This window comes from Tiliqua scincoides, chromosome 3, assembly GCF_035046505.1.
Source record: "Tiliqua scincoides isolate rTilSci1 chromosome 3, rTilSci1.hap2, whole genome shotgun sequence".
Taxonomy (NCBI): Eukaryota; Metazoa; Chordata; class Lepidosauria; order Squamata; family Scincidae; genus Tiliqua; species Tiliqua scincoides.
Genome location: NC_089823.1, coordinates 119,884,333 through 119,906,191, shown reverse-complemented (window position 1 = coordinate 119,906,191; position 21,859 = coordinate 119,884,333).

Here is a 21,859-nt window from a genome sequence, read left to right as displayed (position 1 = left end):
TGTGCTTATGATTACTGACAGACCAGATTTTCTACCTGTCTAGTAGTAGTTGTCTCATTATTATGTGAAGTCCGTAGTAGTACCAAAGCAGTACCAAAGCAGTCCACTTCTATCCTTCTTTAATAATACACCTGAACTGATATGTCACCATCATTCAGTATCGCAAACAACACATAATGTATGACTAAAAAAACACACTTTGGATTGTCTTTTTTGTTTTGTTTTGTACTTTCAGTTCAGTACTTTCACTACACAAAATCAATAGATGAGTTGTGGAGAGAAGCTTTGGGTCACCTTTGACCTAACATTGACCCAAAGTGCAACTATTGGAGGAACTACTCTAACTGCTTTGTGACATATGACTGTGGAATACAAAACTTTCTATATGCAATGGAGAGTTCATTAAAGCCCACAGCTTATTCTCAAACCTTATCAGAAGGCATCCAGGCTGTTATATGATCCAGGTTCAAATCTCTGCTCAGCCATGAAACTTCCTGGGTGATCTTCAACTGCCAGTAGCTTCACGACAGCTTTTCAAAGAAGAAAGTGTTTATTAAAATATAGACAAACAAGGAAAGGGCATGTTTACTTTCCATTTCTTTCTTTAGGAAATCAGTTACAGATCTTGAAATGGTTGCAAATGAAAGAAATGCTTGTAGCCTTATGGACAGGCACAAATTAAACAAAGCAAGAAAGAAGCTAAAGGGAGCTTATTGCTGATCTGAATTTCCTCCTCAGCTAACCAGCAAAATGTAGAAAATTATTGGGAGGTTTTGAATCACACACAAGAAGATGGAGGCTTTAGAACGGATGGGAAGTGGTTACAAGGATAAAAGGAAGTGGGGAGAAGTAAGTAGACTAGCATATGTTTTCTGGCTATACAGCAAGGGGCTGGGCTGCTTGGCTTCAGGTTTGCAGAAAGACAATGCAGCAAAAAGGTGCTCCTTTGAGCAAGAAAGGTAGCTCCTCTGAGGGTGTGGATGGCTCCCAAAGTAAGACATTTCCCAGGCATGGGACAGACTGCAAAAGTGGATAGTGTTGAGGCTTTCAGCAGGGAAGAAGTTGCCACAAAATGGAGGGAGTTTGTTTGGGGAAGTGGCTGTCAAAAGACTCAGCAGCATGAGCACTTTGGCAGATGGCAAGATAACCTAAATGGAGGAGGCTTCTAGGGGAAAGAGACCTCCAAAAAGGCAGCCTGGACTTGTTTGGAGAGTGAGAAAAATGCTCAGCATGGACACCTTCTCTAACTGGATAGTGACAAAGTTCTGCTTCCAGAGCAGGGACAGATATAGGGCTTTGCACAAAGGAAACAAAAGGATTTCTGAGTGGACAGTAGCAGTTGGAGCTTCTCCTGGGTATGCATTTGGGAATTTCCTGGTCTTAATTAAAGTTTCCAGAAGCAAAAAAAAAAAAAAAAAAAAAGACTTGATTGCACTCCAACCAGAGATATTCCTGAGGGGCAAAAGGCATGACAGTGTGATGCATCCATGCTCAGATTGTGGATGGGAGAGGCTTCTTGGCAAAGGAATCTGAAAAGACCTGGTCGCTGGATGGTTGAAATTGACTGTACCATCCAGCACTGTAGTGTTCTGGCATTGTAAAGTCTGTCATGGCTTTCTCAAAATAGGTAAATCAGCACAGATTGTGGGCAGGAGGCTCCTTGGGAGAAGGGGACATTCATCCCCTTCCCCCGAGTAAGGGAAGCAGCTCTGTAATGGGGCTGCTAATTTTAGGGTTATTAAAAGGTCGCCGCTAAAGTAAAGGCGCTCATGTAGGGCGAGCAGCCCTGCCCAAGCGCCTTGGATCCTGTGGAGCTTGGCTCTGTGGATTCACCTCTCCCCCTCCCCCCGACACACTTCCCCCATGCCCCCAGCCATGCCTCCCCCCTCCCCGGAACGCCTCCCCCACGCTCCCAGCCACGCCCTCACCTCCCATTCCGCAGCCCAGCAGTCCGGGAGACTGCCAAACCATGGAAACCGGGCGCCCGCCACACGCCAGCCCAGCTCCGGCTGGCGCTGGGCTAGCTCAGGCGGGAGCCTGGCGGTAAGCTCCGCAAATGCGCCTTATGGCATGTTTGTAACTGTGGTCTGCAGCACAGAGCCACACTGCGGACCACAGGATCAGGCTCTCAATTCTGCCTTCCCAGGTCTACTTTGACTTGTGCCACCTATAAAGCTGGAGCAGGTCCAAGTAGACTCAGTGGGGCACTGAGGGTTTACCCCAGGGCAAAGAAACCAATGTTCTCTTACCTTGAGGAGGGCTTCACAGCTCAAAACACCCCCAATGGGATACAGAACATGCCCATTTGGTGCGGCTGCATGAGCATGCCCGGAGTTAGGTAGGATGCCCATTTATTATGTGGTAGGGCTTGTGCTTGCAGCAAAATTCTATCAGGATGAAGCACCCAATTTTGTAAGTCCTTAGAGCAATGGTATTCAAACTGGTCAGCCGTGACCTACCAGCCAGTGTAATGATGTCCATTCCCTTTAAGGGGCTGCGTGCTGGTCTGGCTGGCAATGCATGTGCCCTGTGGCTAAACAACTGATCTGAGTGCAAACTACCAGCACAGATTGTACCTGGGCAAGTTGTATGTGTGGGAGAGACAGAAAAGGGAGTGAGGGGAAGTAAAACAGGATTCTGCATGCAGAACCATGAAAGTGTGGCTGAGGAATTAAAGAAAGTGAGTGAGAGAGAAAGGGGAAGGGTGGTTGGTTTGTGGGAGGCGGTGGTGTAGGGCTTCAGTTCTCCCCTGGCAGAACATTCAGCAAAAGGGGGGGAGCTGAAAAAAAGCACTGACTGCAGGGGCGGCTTTAGCAGAGCTGCTGCTGCCACAACTCCAGCCTCTCTTGCTGTCTCAATATGGACTACTTGTTGTTGTCACGTGGTATAGAGGAAGGTGCGATAATTAGGATCAGAAGCATGCCTTTCCCTGCTCTTCTTTGATCTGAATGTGTTTCAGGGCTGGCACAAGCCCCCCAGTTGGCTGTAGGGGTGTGGTGGTGGTGGTGGAATGAGGCTGCTGTAATGCAGAAGAGAAGCAAAGCCATATGCTTGCACTTAGTGATATGGTTCATCAAGATTTGCATGTTTTCTATTCTTTCATTTGCAGTTAATGAATTTCTATGTGAGCACAAAAGTCCTTATTTCTGGTCAACACCAGCTTGATGATGTCCCTTCCTGCTTAATGACATCTTTTCCAGTCCAAAGTGTTAGATCCTGTGGAGAGCTGCAGCTAATAGCCAAGGGAGTCAAGGGGTCCAAAATATTTGGGAACCACTGCCCTTTGCGATGGTCCCAAACCAGATCCCTCTCAATGGCTGTTAAGGATTTGAAAAAGCAAAATATATGTTTAAAATCATGTCTAGTTTGGACCTAAGTCTCTAGTTACTGAAGTCAAGCAACTTTTAGCCTCATGTCTGCAATTTAATGTGACCATTGAAATATTATAAAGTTTGAAAACTGAAACAATACAGGAGCACTATTTTATATGAATTTGCTCTGATTAACCCTACCAATATTGTGCTATGAAGTTATGACAATATTTTCTCAGACCCAGTAGCAAATTCAGTTCACCTGGGCTTCCTGTATGGGGCTATTTTAAGAGAGAAGGAATGAAAAGAAGCTCTTAATGAAGTCTCTTGTGGCATGCTAAATGAAGGAGTAGGTTTGTTGGATTTTCAAAATATGGTCAATTTTAGTCTTGTTTCCTTGATTCTCTTTCCCCCTTGCAATATTGAAGCCAATCTGCAATTGTCAGGCTGATTTTGTGATATGGCATGCTTCTGACCATAGAATTTCCTTGGCCATTTTATTACTGGCTCGTTAACCTTGCAGCCAAGACATATAAGCTTGCAGAGGTTGAAATGCTTTCTGCTTGCATCAGTCTGATTGTGTGCTGCTTAAGAATCAGGTTAACTGCTGAAGTTATGATTTGCAAAATGCCTTTGCCCAGTTCCAGCCTGCACAAGGCATGGATTACACTGGACATCTGACCTGTCCTGGGACGTCTGGTCACCCCTTCAGCGTAGGATGCAGTGTGTGCTCCATTGGCACTGATGCATTATGTAAACTGATGGTCGATAGGATTGGGGCATAGATAGAGTTCATCTCATATTGTCTTGGATAAGCATGGGTGCAATCCTTAATGTGCCTTATGCCGGCCCAAGTCCCTTGGGCCGGCATAGGAGGGTCGCAAATGTGCAGTAAAGCACATTTGTGCCTCTATGGCTGGGAGCCACGTTGGCGCATTTAGATGCACTGATACATGGAGGCAGGCAGAAGGTGGCAAAGGTAGGCGGTAAAGGTTTGACACAAGTGGCAAAGGTAGGCATGGGGGGCGTGGGGAGGGGGAGGGAAGGGGTGTTTCTGGGCGGGGGGAGGGCAGGAGATGGGCGGCCCTGGGGGCGGGCATGCGGGGAGCTGGGGTTGGGGCTGGGACCCGGTGGTTATGCCAGATCTCAGCCCCCATCCCCGGAGAGAACGGAGCAGCTTCCAGCTGCTCTGCTCTCCTTGGACTTGCACCACCTCCAGAGGTGGCGCAGGTGCGAGGAGACCCATAGGGGCGCGCAGCCCTTACGTGGGGCAGGGGGAAGAGCTTCCCCTTGCCTGTGGCTGAGCTGCTACACCCAACAAACCTGCATTGGATGCAGCGCAAGCTTCCTGGTTTGCCAGCTCCAGCGCAGGTTTGGATTGCACCCTATGTTGAGTTACCTTTGCCAGCATTCCTGTATTTTGATATATGCAAAAAATGGGTCAAACTAAGCCACAAACTCTAACAATCCCAAGAAATTCCCATTCTGCAATGACCCAAATGTCTCATTTGATCCCTAGAAAGGCAGACCACATTTAGCTAATGTTTGAATAACAGCTACAACACACTAGAAGACACGCCAGTATTCACTATCCGCTTTAATTTGTTCTTCCAATTTTTATGTCAATCCAAAGCCTTCATCCACCTAAATACAACGCTGTCTGGATATGAACCTTGAATCTCTGTGGACAGTGCTATTTTCATGTTGTGCAATTACGGAGCTAGGTGTCGGAAATGCGCCATTAAGACATTCGTGGCACAGTGGGAGGAGGGAGCGCTGGAACCAGGAGGTGAGTGAGACCACCAGGTGGCAGTGCAGGGGCAGGGGGAGGCATTCCAGGGCTGGGGAGGCTGGGGTGAGGGAAGGAACTGGCCTGGGAAAGAGGTGGAACTGGCAGAGCACTCCTCCGCCAGATCCTACCCTCCATGTCAGTCTTTTCAGTTTGACATGGAGGTTCTCAAGTCTGCAAAGCAAAACAACCAGCGCAGACTTGAGAAGCCCCATTGAGGGGCCCTCACCCTTACTTGGGGGAAGAGGACAAACATCCCCTTCCCCTAAGGAGTCCTTTGGCGGCTTACCTGAGCCAACATAATACAGCAGTCACCATTCTGACACCGCTGTTTCTCTAGGTGCTGGGAAGTTTAGGATGAGGCTGTACATCCATCTGCAGCAATCCAGGGTGTTAATATGCAAAATGTTTGCAAACAAAACAATACAGAGATCCTGTTGATGGTGAATACAGTAGCCATTCTCAAGTGCATTTCTCACCATTTGGTCTTGTACTGAAAAATATTTTTATGAACAATATCTTGTTTGCTGTTAGTAAAAGTTCAACACGATTTCTCAAACGGTCCAGTAATAAAAAGAGAACATAAAAATGAGGGAAGTGTGTGTAGTCAAGTGTAAGGAAGTCTATCAAAGATCTTATTTTTTCCCATAATGACTACTTCAATTATTCTTTTTTTAAATATAAACTTCTTTTCCAAAAAATCTGATATTTTAATGCCCCTGTTTGCTGGTGCCCTAAGCACATGCTTACTCTGCCTATTGGTTAATCCAGCCTATTGAGAGATGACCTCAGATTGGAGCCAGTGTGATTTCACCCAAGGGGATTGGACAGCTGAGCTGTCTCCTCCAGGGCAGCCGCTTGCACTTAAGGGGGGGGGGAAGGGTTTGTGTAAATAGGATCTGCTACAGTTGTAAATTGATCACTTGTTAAGGATCACTAAACATGACCCTTGTTCCTCCAAATCACAGTCTTGTGTCTTTTGAGGTGGGAACCTGTGTAAGGTAAGTTAATAGTCATCAATATAGTTCATGATCCTTGTCCGTGTCACACGTGGGTAGCTGTCCCAGCCACGTCACCTTCATGACAGAAATCTACAGCCCAATCCTAAGAATAGACAGCAGAATAGCCCCACTACCTCCCCTTCTGTCATTGGATGGTGACTGTACTGGTACCCTTGATGCATTGGCTGGTGGCATCTCAGCTCACAACACTGTCACACAACTTCTGGCAGAATCCAGGCTCTTCCGCCGGAACATTCTGGCAGTGGAGAAGTTCAGCTGGATTGGGCTGTCAATCTATAAGCAGTTCAACCAATATTCAAGAAGTATGTTCTTCAGACTAATTACCCAGGTCTTAGTTAGCAACTTTATAAAACAAATTCAAGACATGCACACTCCATCAACTAAGAAAATCAAAAAAAGCTCCCTAGCTTCAACACTGACTATCAGATTCTGTCAGATATCCTGGAAAACCTGGCAGAACAGGCAAGTGTTAGCTAACCACTTAAAGTTCAGTGAAGATGACTCATGGTAGACCTGTCTTGGGAGAGCATTCAATAACTGTGACACAACCCAGAAAAACTTACAACACTGGCTCTACTGTCATGTATCTTCCACTCTTTGCTCTGAAATTTGCAGCAGTTCTGCACAGAAATGTGGCAAATGGTTGCTAAATGGGGGGTTTGGTGGGGTGGGGGGGAACAACAGCTGGCAAAGCAATAAAACTCTCAGCTAAGCAAACATGAGGGATCAAGAGAGCAGAAAGTGCTCCAAAATGTATCATTCAGGGGCACTTGCTACTGTGGACATTCATGTATCCTGGGTAAATCGTCTGTTCCTCCATGTTTCAAGCATAGTAAGAAAGAAACCCATGGGAAAGGGACACTGAACAACAACACCTGTCAAGTTGCATTTTGTGTCAAGAGGTATGTGCAGTGATGACACCTGGTTTAAATGCTTTCTGCTTGCATCAGTCTGATCGTGAACTGCTTGAGAATCAGATTAACTGCTGAAGTCAGAATTGCATTTGTAAACTTCACCAGATATCTGTCATTTGTACAGAGATGACTCTTCCAACAAAAGCAGCCTCAACACAGAAGGTTAATTTTTAAGAGAGAGGTGCTGAGAGCACAAGAACCTAAGCATTGCTTTGTGTGATCAAATCAGCATCCGCTTAGTCTAGAGTTTTGTTTTCTAATTCCGGCACCACACACTCAGATACTCTCGAAAGTCACAAGCAGGGTGTGAATACTCCTCTCTTGTCTGTCTCCCTAAGAATATTTTTTTAAAAGGCTATAGTGAATGATGGAATACAGGCGTACCCCTGTAACAATGGGGGATCTGTTCCAGGGATCCCCATAGATACAGAAACCATGAAGATGGGAATGTCTGTATTAGTAGGGGGCCATGCACGCACTCCCATGCGCATCCCCTGCACTCATTAGCATTGTTTAATGATCAGCAAGTAAGCCAGCAAGTAAGCTGTTTCTTGCTTTAGTAGGTTGGTATAAGCGTTCAAGCTTATAGCGCAATGTGAAAAGGCTGCCGGCAACCTTAATGCTTGAATAGATTGAAGCGGAAGAAGCGGAAGTTAACGGCTTCCTGTTAATCTTTGATCTATTCCACTGTTTCTCAAACTGTGGGTCGGGTTTCAGCTGGATCCCCATTAATTTCAATATTTTATTTAAAAAATATTAGACTCGATGCTACCATGGTATGTGACTGCATTTGGGGAGATCTGTACTTTTAACAGGCTACAATGTATATACTTTTAACAATGATAGTCAATGCGGCTTCCTCCTGGGTAGGTGTGGTTAGGATTGCAGCCTAGGATTGTTAAAAAATTTTCCTGCTTGCTCATGTCACTTCTGGCCATGACAACACTTCCACGTTAATGACATTGTCATTCTAAAAAGAGGGTCCTGGGTTAAAAAGTTTGGGCAGCAGCAGATCCTCCACTGGGTGAACAGGGCAAATGCCCTGGGCACTGAGCTAGCACACGTCTAGGACCACACGAGAAGCTTCCCTGAAGCTCCCGACATAGTTGGAAACTGTACTTCTGGTTTTCCAGAGGTGCAGTTTAAGACCACAGGGAAGCCTCACAAGGCTTCCCCAGTTGGCTCCAAGGTTGAGCAAGGTTTTGGCGCACTTCAGAGGTTAGGGGCAGTTTCACACATGGGGAAGGGGCATATTTCACGGGTGGGTGGCTTTGCAGACCTTTGCCCTGAGAGCAGGACAGGAGAGGACTGCCACTGAGTTTGAGAACCACTGATCTGTTCAAGCTTTCAGGCTTCTGGCAGCCTGCTCACATCATGTTATGAGACTGAATGCTTAAAGCAAGAAATACTTACCAGCAAACTCTTAATCAATGCTTATGGGCGAGTGGGGATGGGGCTCATGCAGTCCCCCCATCCGTAGATTCAGCCTCTGCGCACATCCCTGCACCGGCCCAGCCGACTCTGGAGGAGGTGCAAACATGCTTTATGGCATGGGGACTTGCACAAGCCCAAGGCGTAGTCAGGATTCTGCCCTTAATGTTATTGTCCCTGCAGCTATTAAACTTCCCAGTACTTTCATGAGGTCTGTTTAAAAATTGGTGTTTGTTTCATGGATATTTATGAGTGACTGCATCCTCTGCATTGGGGAAAAGGGGGCAGCTTGGATTCAAAAAGGTTATTTGATGTCTCTTATCATTCAGGTAAACTCACAACAAGGATTCCAGCTCTTAGGTGGAAAAAAAATGCTTTGAAAAACAGGCAAGGATTCATTGACGTTAACAAAGGTCCAGCTTACTTCACTGTAGTCACTCACGGCAGCATACTGATCACAGTAGGCCCTCTTATTATCAGCTTAGCTTTCTCCATCATCAGAATCTTTATTCTTAGAAGCAAACCCAGATGCCAAACACTGGTGAGAAACAAATCTCACTTGTATTTGGTGTTTGACAGCAGCAAAGACCTCACAAGACTTGAGTTGCTGGCCAGAGGTCACAACATCCTACAGTGAGAGTGAACAGCTCCATGAAATAACCCTTTCTTAACTCAAGAACTAAAGTCAAGATATTTAGCAAGACTGAGGAAAGGCAATGTTGTTCTCAGTTGTTGCAGTCAAGAAGATAAGCACAGCACACTGCAGACACCCATTTTCTATCCTGAGCTGGTGAAGGCTTGCTGACCAGCTTGCAGGGAGTGCCTTGCTCGGCTGCCTCTGTCTGCTGCAAAGCTTGCTGGGAGGTATGCAGATGAGCTGCTCTTCCCACAGGCACCTCTGCCTCAGTTCTGATTAATCTTCTGATGTCTCCCTGTCTCCTGATCCCTCACAAGCTCACTGACCTTAGGACAGTCTCGGCTAAGCCTTCTCCATTGCTTCTATATGGGCCACAAATTCCCTTGTACTCACTGCCTCCCCCTCATCCTCTGACGAGAAGAGGCAAACCAGCTGACTCTTGGCAGGTGGGCTGGGCCCTGTCCCCAACTTCTGTGCCCTTTTACCCATAGCAGGAGGGCTTCCTACTATTCATCACTGCATAAAGCTTCCCATTATGCACAGCCCTGAACCCACTGCTGCTGGGCGCAACAAGTTTGAAGTCCATGGAGAAAGATGGAGTATACACTTTAATAAATATGTATATAAATATTTGTCTGTGAAGTCATTCTTAAGTTTTGGGTCTCCTGTCTCTGTTTTGTTTGTACTATACATAAACTTGTATATGTATCTATATAAAATTGAAGTCCTCTAAATCTTCTGGCATGCTTCTACTTTTATAAACAGGATGTATGCTGTTGATGCCCCCAAAGTTATTTTTATACTTTAATTTGTGAAACATTACTGCTTGTATATACAAAAGCAAATAAACTGTAGTATTTCTCCTTAATGTTATAAAACTTGGGCCATCTGCAGCTCATCCTTTTCTTGGTCAATAATAGATGAAAGAAGCCCTGAATACACACAGATGGATAATCTATCAAAGACAACCAAGGGCATAACATTTTCTCAAAGCAATTTTACAGTCTGGGTAGGAATGGCACACATTAGACCACCTACCTTGTTTTATTTCCCAAAACCTAAATTGTCACATGCAAAAGCATTACAGCCCAATTCAACATAAATGCCAGTGCAGCTTTGTTAGTGAGGGCTACACTGCATCACATGGGAGTTTTATGGCTTCAGAAGGTCTCCTCGGAGTAAGGAGACATTTGTGCCTAGAGGGAGGTCTGTGCCCTTGCCTCCCAGGGTACTTGTGGCTACACCTGCTGATACCATCTTTATCATTTAATTAGTACACTTTTAAAGTGATAATTTATAATTATTACATAAATTTTGAATAAAATCACATCACACTGCTTTCTGCACTTCTAATTTTGGAAAACACCAAAATCCGCAAAAACATAAAACTGTTTTCTTCCACCTCTAGCTATAATATGTCAGGAGTTGGATTGGGCTGTTAGTTCAAGTTCAAGGATTCAAGTTTATTATTTTGTTAGTTGTACAATAAATAGTTACTGTTGGAAAACTGAAATGTAGCACCTCTTCCATTAGCAAACATATCAGTGAAGACAGCAGATGGATCCCAGTTCCCTCCGTGTGCTAAATGGTGATCTGAACCAGCAGCAAACTTCCATAGGAACAATGGGGCAAAAGCCCTGGGCACAGAGCTCCTGCACCTTCAGGACTGTGCAGGAAGCCCTAATGAGGCTCCCGACACAGTCAGAAACTGTGCTTCCAGATTTCTGGAAGCACAGTTTAAGACTGTGGGGAGGCCTCAGATGTCTTCTCCCATTGGTCCTGGAGTTGCGCGAGGCTCCATGGCGATCCAGGTGAGTGGGGAGGAGTGGCTTCATGCAGGGGGGGGCTTCATGGCGCTTTACCCCAGGGCACCTCGAGAGGAGGTCTGCCACTGATCTGCAGCTTTATAGTAAGTGGAACTGGAGCATTAAAGAAATGGAGGTGGGGCTAGCTATCTGGAAATATAGCTGCTCAATACGGAATCTCCACCCAACATTCTTTGTCTTTTAATCCCAGCATTATCAGTTAAAACCAAGTGAAAAGAGCTAATCCTGTCTGGGGGAAACCCTAGGGAGAGATGTAATTGAAAACATTGTTTTACCTTATGCCTTATCAGTGTGATCTCAGCTGGAAGAAACTGCACAAAGTATTTCACAATGGCAAGAATGAAGGGGAAATTCTATGAAATCCCAACCTCTAATTCTCTAAGGAATAGTGATTATGTCTCCACTATAGCAATCTTGCTACTCACATTTGAAAAGAATGCAACTGAAAGATGGACCAAAACTTTCAAACCCATTGAAGATTAGATCTCAAATTTAGTTTCCACCATTGCTTGGGTTTCTACTACTGCAAATGAAACCTTTCAAATGGGTTTGAAAAATCAGTAAAAAATATAGCAGGCCTTTGGGCGCAATCCTAACCAACTTTCCAGCACTGATTTAGCTGCAATGCAGACCCAGTAAGGTAACAAACATGCCCTTACGTTGAGGAGGCCTCCTTGACTTCCTCTCCACTGCAGGATGCAGCGCACGCCACATTGGCACAACTATGTCAGTGCTGGTTAGTTGGTTAGGATTGTGCCCTTAGCAATGCACTAGCAGGATGCAAGAAAAGTTGAACAATCTTGAGAACAGAATTAGATGCCCCAGTTTAAAGATGAACGGGGTTGTGGAGCACGAGCAACAGGAAAATATCAAGTTTTTTGGTGCAGCTATTTAATATCTAGCTTCCTGATATTCACATTACTGAAAATGACTTTGTCCAAAAGCTCTTGCCCCATGCCACCAAAAATGGCAAGATGGGCAACCCACTCTTACCTAACTCAGTGCTCCATCCTGCTGCATCCCGCTGCGGAGGTCTGAGCCGCGAAGGCAGGGGCGTGTTGGAGGTGGGGTGGTCGTTTATGTTAAGGAAGGGATAGAATCCAGCAAAGTAGAGATTGAAGGTGGGTCTGACTCCACCGTAGAATCTCTGTGGGTTAAATTACAAGGCTTGTGCAGCGATGTAATACTGGGGGCGTGCTATCGTCCTCCAGACCAGAAATCGGATGGGGACCTTGAAATGAGGAAACAGATCAGGGAGGTGACAAGGAGGGACAGGATTGTAATCATGGGGGACTTCAATTATCCTCATATTGACTGGGTCAATTTGTGTTCTGGTCACGATAAGGAAACCGGATTTCTTGACGTGCTAAATGACTGTGGCTTAGAGCAGCAAGTCACGGAGCCCACCAGAGGACAGGTGACTCTGGATTTAATATTATGCGGTACGCAGGACCTGGTTAGAGATGTAAACGTTACTGAGCCATTGGGGAACAGTGATCATGCTGCGATCCGTTTTGACATGCATGTTGGGGGAAGAATACCAGGCAAATCTCTAACAAAAACCCTTGACTTCTGATGGGCAGACTTCCCTCAAATGAGGAGGCTGGTTAGAAGGAGGTTGAAAGGGAGGGTAAAAAGAGTCCAATCTCTCCAGAGTGCATGGAGGCTGCTTAAAACAACAGTAATAGAGGCCCAGCAGAGGTGTATACCGCAAAGAAAGAAGGGTTCCACTAAATCCAGGAGGGTACCCGCATGGCTAACCAGCCAAGTTAGAGAGGCTGTGAAGGGCAAGGAAGCTTCCTTCCGTAAATGGAAGTCTTGCCCTAATGAGGAGAATAAAAAGGAACATAAACTGTGGCAAAAGAAATGTAAGAAGGTGATACGGGAGGCCAAGCAAGACTATGAGGAACGCATGGCCAGCAACATTAAGGGGAATAATAAAAGCTTCTTCAAATATGTTAGAAGCAGGAAACCCGCCAGAGAAGCGGTTGGCCCTCTGGATGGTGAGGGAGGGAAAGGGGAGATAAAAGGAGACTTAGAGATGGCAGAGAAATTAAATGAGTTCTTTGCATCTGTCTTCACGGCAGAAGACCCCAGGCAGATACCGCTGCCCGAACGGCCCCTCCTGACCGAGGAGTTAAGTCAGATAGAGGTTAAAGGAGAAGATGTTTCAGACCTCATTGATAAATTAAAGATCAATACGTCACCGGGCCCTGATGGCATCCACCCAAGAGTTATTAAGGAATTGAAGAATGAAGTTGCAGATCTCTTGACTAAGGTATGCAACTTGTCCCTCAAAACGGCCATGGTGCCAGAAGATTGGAGGATAGCAAATGTCACGCCTATTTTTAAAAAGGGAAGGAGGGGGGACCCGGGAAACTATAGGCCGGTCAGCCTAACATCCATACCGGGTAAGATGGTGGAATGCCTCATCAAAGATAGGATCTCAAAACACATAGATGAACAGGCCTTGCTGAGGGAGAGTCAGCATGGCTTCTGTAAGGGTAAGTCTTGCCTCACGAACCTTATAGAATTCTTTGAAAAGGTCAACAGGCATGTGGATGCGGGAGAACCCGTGGACATTATATATCTGGACTTTCAGAAGGCGTTTGACATGGTCCCTCACCAAAGGCTACTGAAAAAACTCCACAGTCAGGGAATTAGAGGACAGGTCCTCTCATGGAATGAGAACTGGTTGGAGGCCAGGAATCAGAGAGTGGATATCAATGGGCAATTTTCACAATGGAGAGAGGTGAAAAGCGGTGTGCCCCAAGAATCTATCCTGGGACCGGTGCTTTTCAACCTCTTCATAAATGACCTGGAGACAGGGTTGAGCAGTGAAGTGGCTAAGTTTGCAGACGACACCAAACTTTTCTGAGTGGTGAAGACCAGAAGTGATTGTGAGGAGCTCCAGAAGGATCTCTCCAGACTGGCAGAATGGGTAGCAAAATGGCAGATGCGCTTCAATGTCAGTAAGTGTAAAGTCATGCACATTGGGGCAAAAAATCAAAACTTTAGATATAGGCTGATGGGTTCTGAGCTGTCTGTGACAGATCAGGAGAGAGATCTTGGGGTGGTGGTGGACAGGTCGATGAAAGTGTCGACCCAATGTGCGGCGGCAGTGAAGAAGGCCAATTCTATGCTTGGGATCATTAGGAAGGGCATTGAGAACAAAACGGCTAATATTATAATGCTGTTGTACAAATCGATGGTAAGGCCACACCTGGAGTATTGTGTCCAGTTCTGGTCACTGCATCTCAAAAAAGACATAGTGGAAATGGAAAAGGTGCAAAAGAGAGCAACTAAGATGATTAGTGCTGGGGCACCTTCCTTATGAGGAAAGGCTATGGCGTTTGGGCCTCTTCAGCCTAGAAAAGAGACGCCTGAGGGGGGACATGATTGAGACATACAAAATTATGCAGGGGATGGACAGAGTGGATAGGGAGATGCTCTTTACACTCTCACATAATACCAGAACCAGGGGACATCCACTAAAATTGAGTGTTGGGTGGGTTAGGACAGACAAAAGAAATTATTTCTTTACTCAGCGTGTGGTTGGTCTGTGGAACTCCTTGCCACAGGATGTGGTGCTGGCGTCTAGCCTAGACGCCTTTAAAAGGGGATTGGACAAGTTTCTGGAGGAAAAATCCATTACAAGCCATGATGTGTATGCGCAACCTCCTGATTTTAGAAATGGGTTATGTCAGAATGCTAGATGCAAGGGAGGGCACCAGGATGAGGTCTCTTGTTATCTGGTGTGCTCCCTGGGGCATTTGGTGGGCCGCTGTGAGATACAGGAAGCTGGACTAGATGGGCCTATGGCTTGATCCAGTGGGGCTGTTCTTATGTTCTTATATTAGCACTAGAGGGCCTGGACAGACTGCTGGTGTGCAAACTAAACCACTCACTTGCTTGCCGTGGCAAACAGTCTATGCAGAATGCTGTGTTGCACTTTGCAACAACCATGCTAGATTTTAGCATAGCGCCCTTTTAACTTTGGGTCATAATTCAGTAAATTGAGTCAGTGTTTATTTGCTACTTGCATTTTGACCTCCTTGTCAACCTTTAGCAATTACCTTCCTGTTTGACTTTATGGATGTATGCCTTGCTTTGATCCCATTGCAACCCCTGTCTTTTATTGCTTTGCTTCTTTAATAAGCTCCTCATATTTGACAGATATTCCCAACTGGGTCAAGAAGGGGGGTGGTCAGGCTTACCAGATCACTCATGTCCCAGTACTGTTTGACTTCAAGGTGGACCCTTTGCTAGTCTGGGAGAGGGGACTTGCCCTAGGCAGCCACTTTATCTCTGGATTTCCCAGTCTTGAGTAGTCCAGCAGGAAGACTACCCGTCTAACCAATAACCCCAGTAACTCCAGCCTAACCAGTAAGAGGGGGCGGGCACTGCTAGGTGTGGTTCATGTTCTGCCTCTGCCTCCTTTTTCCATCACAGGACCCTACGCCAAATGTAATGCGGGCATAATGCTCTTGTTCTGTGCTTCATTTTTTTGCCATAGAAAATGAGCTAGGAATGCATAAGGAATTGTTCTGAGAGAGCTCCGTTTCAGTTCGCCTGCATCCCAGTGCTCAGTTTCCTATGATTACAAGTACATTCCATCATATCAAATGAATATTCATTGAGCCTAATACAATACAAAAAGCGTTATCATATTAACAGCTCTCATGTTATGTTAGTTGTGATGAGCACTAATGCGATCCAACACTAATTTAATTTGAAGGGAATTATCAGTGTAAGTCTTGCTTTTTGAGTTACAGCTACTGTCAATGCTGAGCATTCTCTTGTCAGCTTTGTCTGCAGCGTTGACTTTTTGATTAAACTAACCTTATATTTATCCATGAGGTCTCCAAAAACTAACAATGCTTTATGCAAGGTGAGATCAAGAGAGAAAGGAGTCAGCAGAATTATACAAAAGAGAAAACTTCACCCTATTTATAAAGAACCCCTATTTATAAAGAACCAACATTTTTAAAAACAGAGCACCACCAAAGGTTGTGCCACAAATATAATCTGTAGCAGGCTGAACCTTCCAGTTTCAGCATATTGGAAAGTTTAGCAGGTATGCTTTTCTCACCCGACTGCCGAATTCTGCCTACATTATATACTTGAACTGTTGCTATTTACAGTTTAAACCTGTATTTAAATCATGTATTAAGACCACCCCACCACCACTGCCACCCCATGATCAGTGGAACCCAGAAAGCATGTCAGGAGAGGATTAGGATATCCATGAGTACATCTCCCTAATCCCGTGACCATTCAAACAGACCAGTTTGTATGTATAATCTGAACCAAGTTGTGAAGTTAACCTTCTTAAGTTAAAGAAAAGGAAGCTGTTTTGGTCAGTGTCGTAGACAATGGCTGCAATCTTATATACACTGTCCTGGGAATAGGTCCCATTGAACTTGTGCTGTGGGAAAGCACACACTTACAATGGCAGACCTGGGCCAGGGCAGGGGAGGCAAATGCCCTGGGTGCTGGACTCACGGCGCCCCCACTGCTGCTACCTGTTGTCCCCCCGCCTGCCCATCTGAGGTGTTCTGCAGGCAAGTGAGGCTCTGCACAGTGCTCAGCAGTGAGCATCTTCTGAGGCTTCCCGCACTGTTTTAAGCAATACTTCTTTGGGAAACCGGAAAATATTGTTTAAAACAGCCAAAGGACCCTCAGAAGGCTTCTTGGTTGCTGCCGAGTGTTGCGCAAGGTGCCTCAGGGAGTATCCTAGGGAGAGGGGGTGGCGTGCTGGAGGGGGGGGCAGCATGTTGCGGACCTGCCCTAGGTTGTAATGAGGGCAGGTCCGCTACTGCACACCTATGAGGTCTACTCAGAAGCACTTCCCATTGAGTCAATGGGATTTATTCCCAGGTAAGTATGTATAGGATTGAAGCCTAAAATACTTGCTCAGGAGCTACGCAGGACCATCTCTGATACAGCAAAAGAATGCAATGTACAGTATGCAGTAGAGTCCTCAGCAATAGATACAGATAAAAGGTAAAGAGTTTCCAACCATGTGTGATAATAGATATAGTAAGCTTAAAAACATTTTTTAAATAAGATAATGTTATCAAATCACCATCACTGAAACAGTCTACAGTAATCAGCTGATGTACTTCAGATCCTATGGCCTCTGGTGGCAGCTTCCCTGCCCCCTTTCTCTCCTTAGACTTGTGCCAGTAAAATAGCTGGGGCAGATCTGAGAAGACCCATTGAAGGGTGGGAGGTTTATGGAAGGGGATTTGAATCCCCTTTCCCTTCTGAAGGCCTCCCAACCCGCCCCCTCCCCCGCTGGATATAGCACAAGCGTTTTTGGCACAGCTGCACCAGTGGAGGGAGGAGGAAGTATAGGACTGGCTAATAATGATTGGAACTCAGCAGTTCAGATCATGACACAGCGTTTTTACAGCTTAAATGCAAATGTAGTTTTCACACCTCCAGAATGGGAAAAAAACAGTTCACTTCTAAATTCCACTTGAACAGCAGATGTACTTGTTTATTATTCTAGCCCAGGGTGGACCAACACATGCAGATCACAATGCCTTTTTTGGCAGCACTCAGAAAGCCCCACCACAGTTACCACTTAGCCTTCTTCTTCAGCAGCAGCTTTTTGATCTCCCTGCCATGCCATTCAGGCTTCTCCTTTCTGAGGCCCCTGGATGTGACCAGACAACACCTCTGGTCATGTCTGGGAGTTCAGTTTTGGCCTTCCACCATGGCCTTGGAACTGCCTGGGACCAGAACTGCAGAATGCCTCCCCCAGTTTAGCGCCCCCCACAAGGGGTCTTGGAGGGCTGGAGGAGGCCAGGCACAGCCTCCTCTGGCCCTCTGAGGCCTCCAGAAGGTCTTAAACATCACTTCCAGTTTTCAGTGAAAAGCAGAAGTCATGTTTAAGGCCTTCCAGTGGCCTCAGAGGAGGCTTCCCCAGCCTTCTTCTAAGGTCCTTAAACATCACTTCTGGTTCTTTCCAAAAAACAGAAGTGGGCAGTAAAGGAAAATGCTTCCTTTGTTTCTTTAATGCTCTGATTTATGTCTACAAAGCAAAACCAACAACCCCTAAGCATATCATTTTCACATACTTCCATTTACACCCATCTCAATGGTTCTCCTACATCTAATAAGGAGGGCAGGAGGCCTGGTCTAGAGGGTAGAGCCTCCATTAGCCTGAAGATAATATCTGAAGGTCGCCAGTTTGAGGCCACTGGCAGCTCTGTGAATAATGAGACCTTGAAGCAGCTGACAAGCTGAGCTGAGTTATTTCACCTGCAATTTGGTGTGAGTGAAGAAGTGCCTTGGCTGCCCTTCAAGTGAGAGATGAAGGAACTGCTTGTCAGTCAGCGTGGGAGGCAACTGGAGGTCAGAAGTGATACCAGACCATGAAAGCTCCATCTGAAATGTTGTATGGTTCTTCAAAGACAGAACCTTTCTGTTATTGTAAAAGTCCCCTCGGGGATTTAGAGATGGCCTGCCTATGTGAACCACCTTGAATAAAGTCAGAGGAGTAATCCGATGACCAGAAAGGCAGTATATAAATACCAGTATTATTATTTAATTCAATCAAAAAAGAAAGAAAGAAAATCAAATTCTGAGCAAGTCTAGAGTGGACCAGAACACTAAACCATGCAAGCCTCTCCTCTGAGAAACAAGGCTCTATTTTAATGCACACTTCTTCATAAACAAGCTGTGGGCAGTAAATAAACAGATAAATATTGAAAGGAGGTGTGAAGAGTCATATCAGGACCAAGATTTGCTACTATCCCTACTACTGTGCTTTCAGCCAAGCACAAATAAATTGAACAGTGTGGAAGTTCTTCTGTATGAATAACAAGAAGAGCCTTGCCTGTACCAAGAGTTCTTGGTACCTGTCAGCCTAGTGACAGAAGTACAGCAGGAAGATCAGAAAATGATCAAAGATCATGGCAACCCCACACCCATTTTCTCTAAGCATCCCATGCCCCCTGAAAGGTTTCACCTTCTTGATTTCTACTCATTGCGTGGTTGTTAAAGGCACAGAAAAAGCCCTTTCCCCCTTCATTTCCTGCCCCTTGCACCTCATGAGTGTTCCCCGACTGTATTTTTCTCCGTTGCTTCCTGTCTCTCTCATTTCACATTTCTGACAGCTAGAAGGGGCCGCAGGGGCAGGATAACAGCAACTCTAAATGGACCCATGCAAGTTTCCTAGAGTGTCAACCATGCTAGGAATTAACTTGAAACCATCTTCCTTCAGCCTCTTCCTGTCACCCAGGCCAGAAGGTGTGCCTGCCTCAAGGAGAGGTGAGGGGAGTTTGGAAGCTCAGCTTAGAACAGGCTATGGTCACTATGGGCTTCAGGTCACTAGGAGAGGGGCTCACAAACCCACAGGAGGAGCACCCACCAATGATGGGGCAGGGGGACAGAGAAGTGCCAAGAAGCAGAAGAAGGAAATGGTTTGGAAGCTGTGGAGTGGGTCCAGTAGGCAGGTCACCTGGTCATGTGGAGTGGCAGGATCGCTGTGTGGGGAGGAGATCACCATGACACCCCCTCCAAGCATGCTGCCCTGGGACATTTCCCCCCATAGGTATGCTAGTGCCTGAGGATGTACGTAACAACTGTGGATGTATTCGTGGCACAGAATCAAAATGATTGTTATGAGGTAGCTACTTGAGGGTATTACACAACGTGAAGTACAACAGGAGTTGTGGAACTTCTCCCAATTTTCCAGGGCTGTGATTACACCGTTTGCCGTTTCCAGATGTTTCACAATATCAGTGACTCTGGAGCTGCTTCACTGATATAACAAGAAGATTTTACAGCACAGGAAAAGACTGGCATTTTCTCTGCTGGAAGAAGATGAAATTGGCAATTTAGAACAGCAGTTTTAACCAGTAATGTGGTTTACACAGATTAATCTAACTCATTAGAATTTTAACTAACCAATCACAGCAAAGGCCTAGCACAGTTCCAATCTATGCCATATGTCTGGAGGTTAATAAACATTTTCTTTGATTCAAGGAACAGCAGCAGCCATATAGAAATCCTGACCCATTTCCCCAGCTTCTGTGGGGACCACTCCATTCTCCAGATGGTGGCCCATGGCCCAGAAACACACATAATGCATAACACAGGCAGTTTCTGGCACTTGCAACCACCTAGGAATGGAACAGAGAAATGCAACAGAGGAATCGGACTGGCTGAGGCACTATGTACAACATTCAAAGTGTGATGTTGCATTATAGCACAGGAGATTTTTGCCTCTTGCCATTTTTAAGAACAATTTTCTTTTTTCAAAAATCACACCTTTCACACCTTTCACAAAATGTGATAGGATCAATAGGAAACAGATAAGAATTATTTCATGGAACCTCAGTGCTTATACCTGCTGTACATAGCACGCGCGCACACACACACACGCACACACACACACACACACACACACAAAGGGAACAGTTGAAGCAATTATAGAAAATGATGGTGTTTTGCCAAATTCCTACTCTCAGCTTCACCTATAGAATTTATGCCCACTTTGAGCTAATTAGTTTCTCTTATTTCCCCAAGAATGGTCCTAGTTCTGTGCTGCAGCACTGTTGGAGTCCACCACCAGGGAGGCTCACTTGTTCAGCCTGCAGAGGTCCTCCTCCCTCCCCTCCCCTCTCCTGCCAGCAGCTTCTCCAGCCACCACAGCAACACCTTGGTTCTCAGCAGGCCTTGGGTATGGCAGCCACATACCAATCTCCAGCAGTTCCTGCAATCCTCAGTGGTTCGTTCACCCATCTGTCCATCAACCAGTCAATTAGTCAGTTTGTTGGTCAGTCAGCAGGTCTTTTAGTCCATCAGCCAGTCTGTTTAGAAGCTCAGTCCATTATTGAGTCTGCCAGTCAGCTAGTCCATCAGTCTTCTCTCCTCCAAGCTCCTTCCTTCTGCTCTCTCAGTCTCTCCAAGCTCCTTCCTTCTAAACTCACACCTCTCCCTTCTCCGGGTGCTGCTTTTATCCTTGAAGACCTTGTTGCCTCTGATGGCTGCAGCTGTGTAGCACACCCACTGCTAAAAGACTAGGTTTTAACCCCATGCTTCCCAGACCTGTCAGAGAAAGGGGCCACAACTGACACCACATAACACCGTATCTCCTCAAGGGATCTTGCGTGTTTCCATTACAGATGGTTATCACCATGAAAAGCTTCACCTGTTCATTCTTGCCAAGTAAGTCTAAACCCCTTGGGGTTCAATGAGCTTCAGCATACCTCACTTTGTGTTAGATTATGGCCCTGGATTATAGTCCTAGCCCTACAGCCCAATCCTTTTAAGTTCCTCTGTGCTGATGCAGCTGCTACATTGCAACCTGTAGGGGAATTTAGAAGGTGGGCGGTCTTCTTAGGGTAAAGGGAAATTTGTCTCCTTGCCCTAGGGCAGGGGTGTCCAAATTTTTCGACAGGAGGGCCACATCATCTCTCTGACACTGTGTCGGGGGCCAGGGAAAAAAAGAATTAATTTACATTTAAAATTTGAATAAATTTACATAAGTTTACATAAATGAATATATTAAAGGTGAACTTATATGAATGAATGAAGGTCTTGCAATAGCTCAAGGCCTATAAAAAGCCTTGTACAAAGGAAGGTTGGCCTTTCCTTTGCTGCCGCTACTGCATCACAGACGTGAAACAAGAAGCAGTGGAAGAAGCCCTTATCCCACAGCTCACGTGAGAGGTCAAACAGTCACACTCACACTGAGAGCAGTTGCGTCGGGCCAGTGCGGGCTCCAACAAATCTCCGGAGGGCCAGAGGCTCATTGGAGACTGTGGGCTCCCTGAGGGCCACATTGAGAGGCCTCAAGGGCCACAAGTGGCCCCAGGGTTTGGGCACCCCTGCCCTAGGGAAAACCCCAGCTGCCACCATTGGCGTCGTAAAGGGGTATAGGAGTGTGGACCACACTGGGTGATACACTTG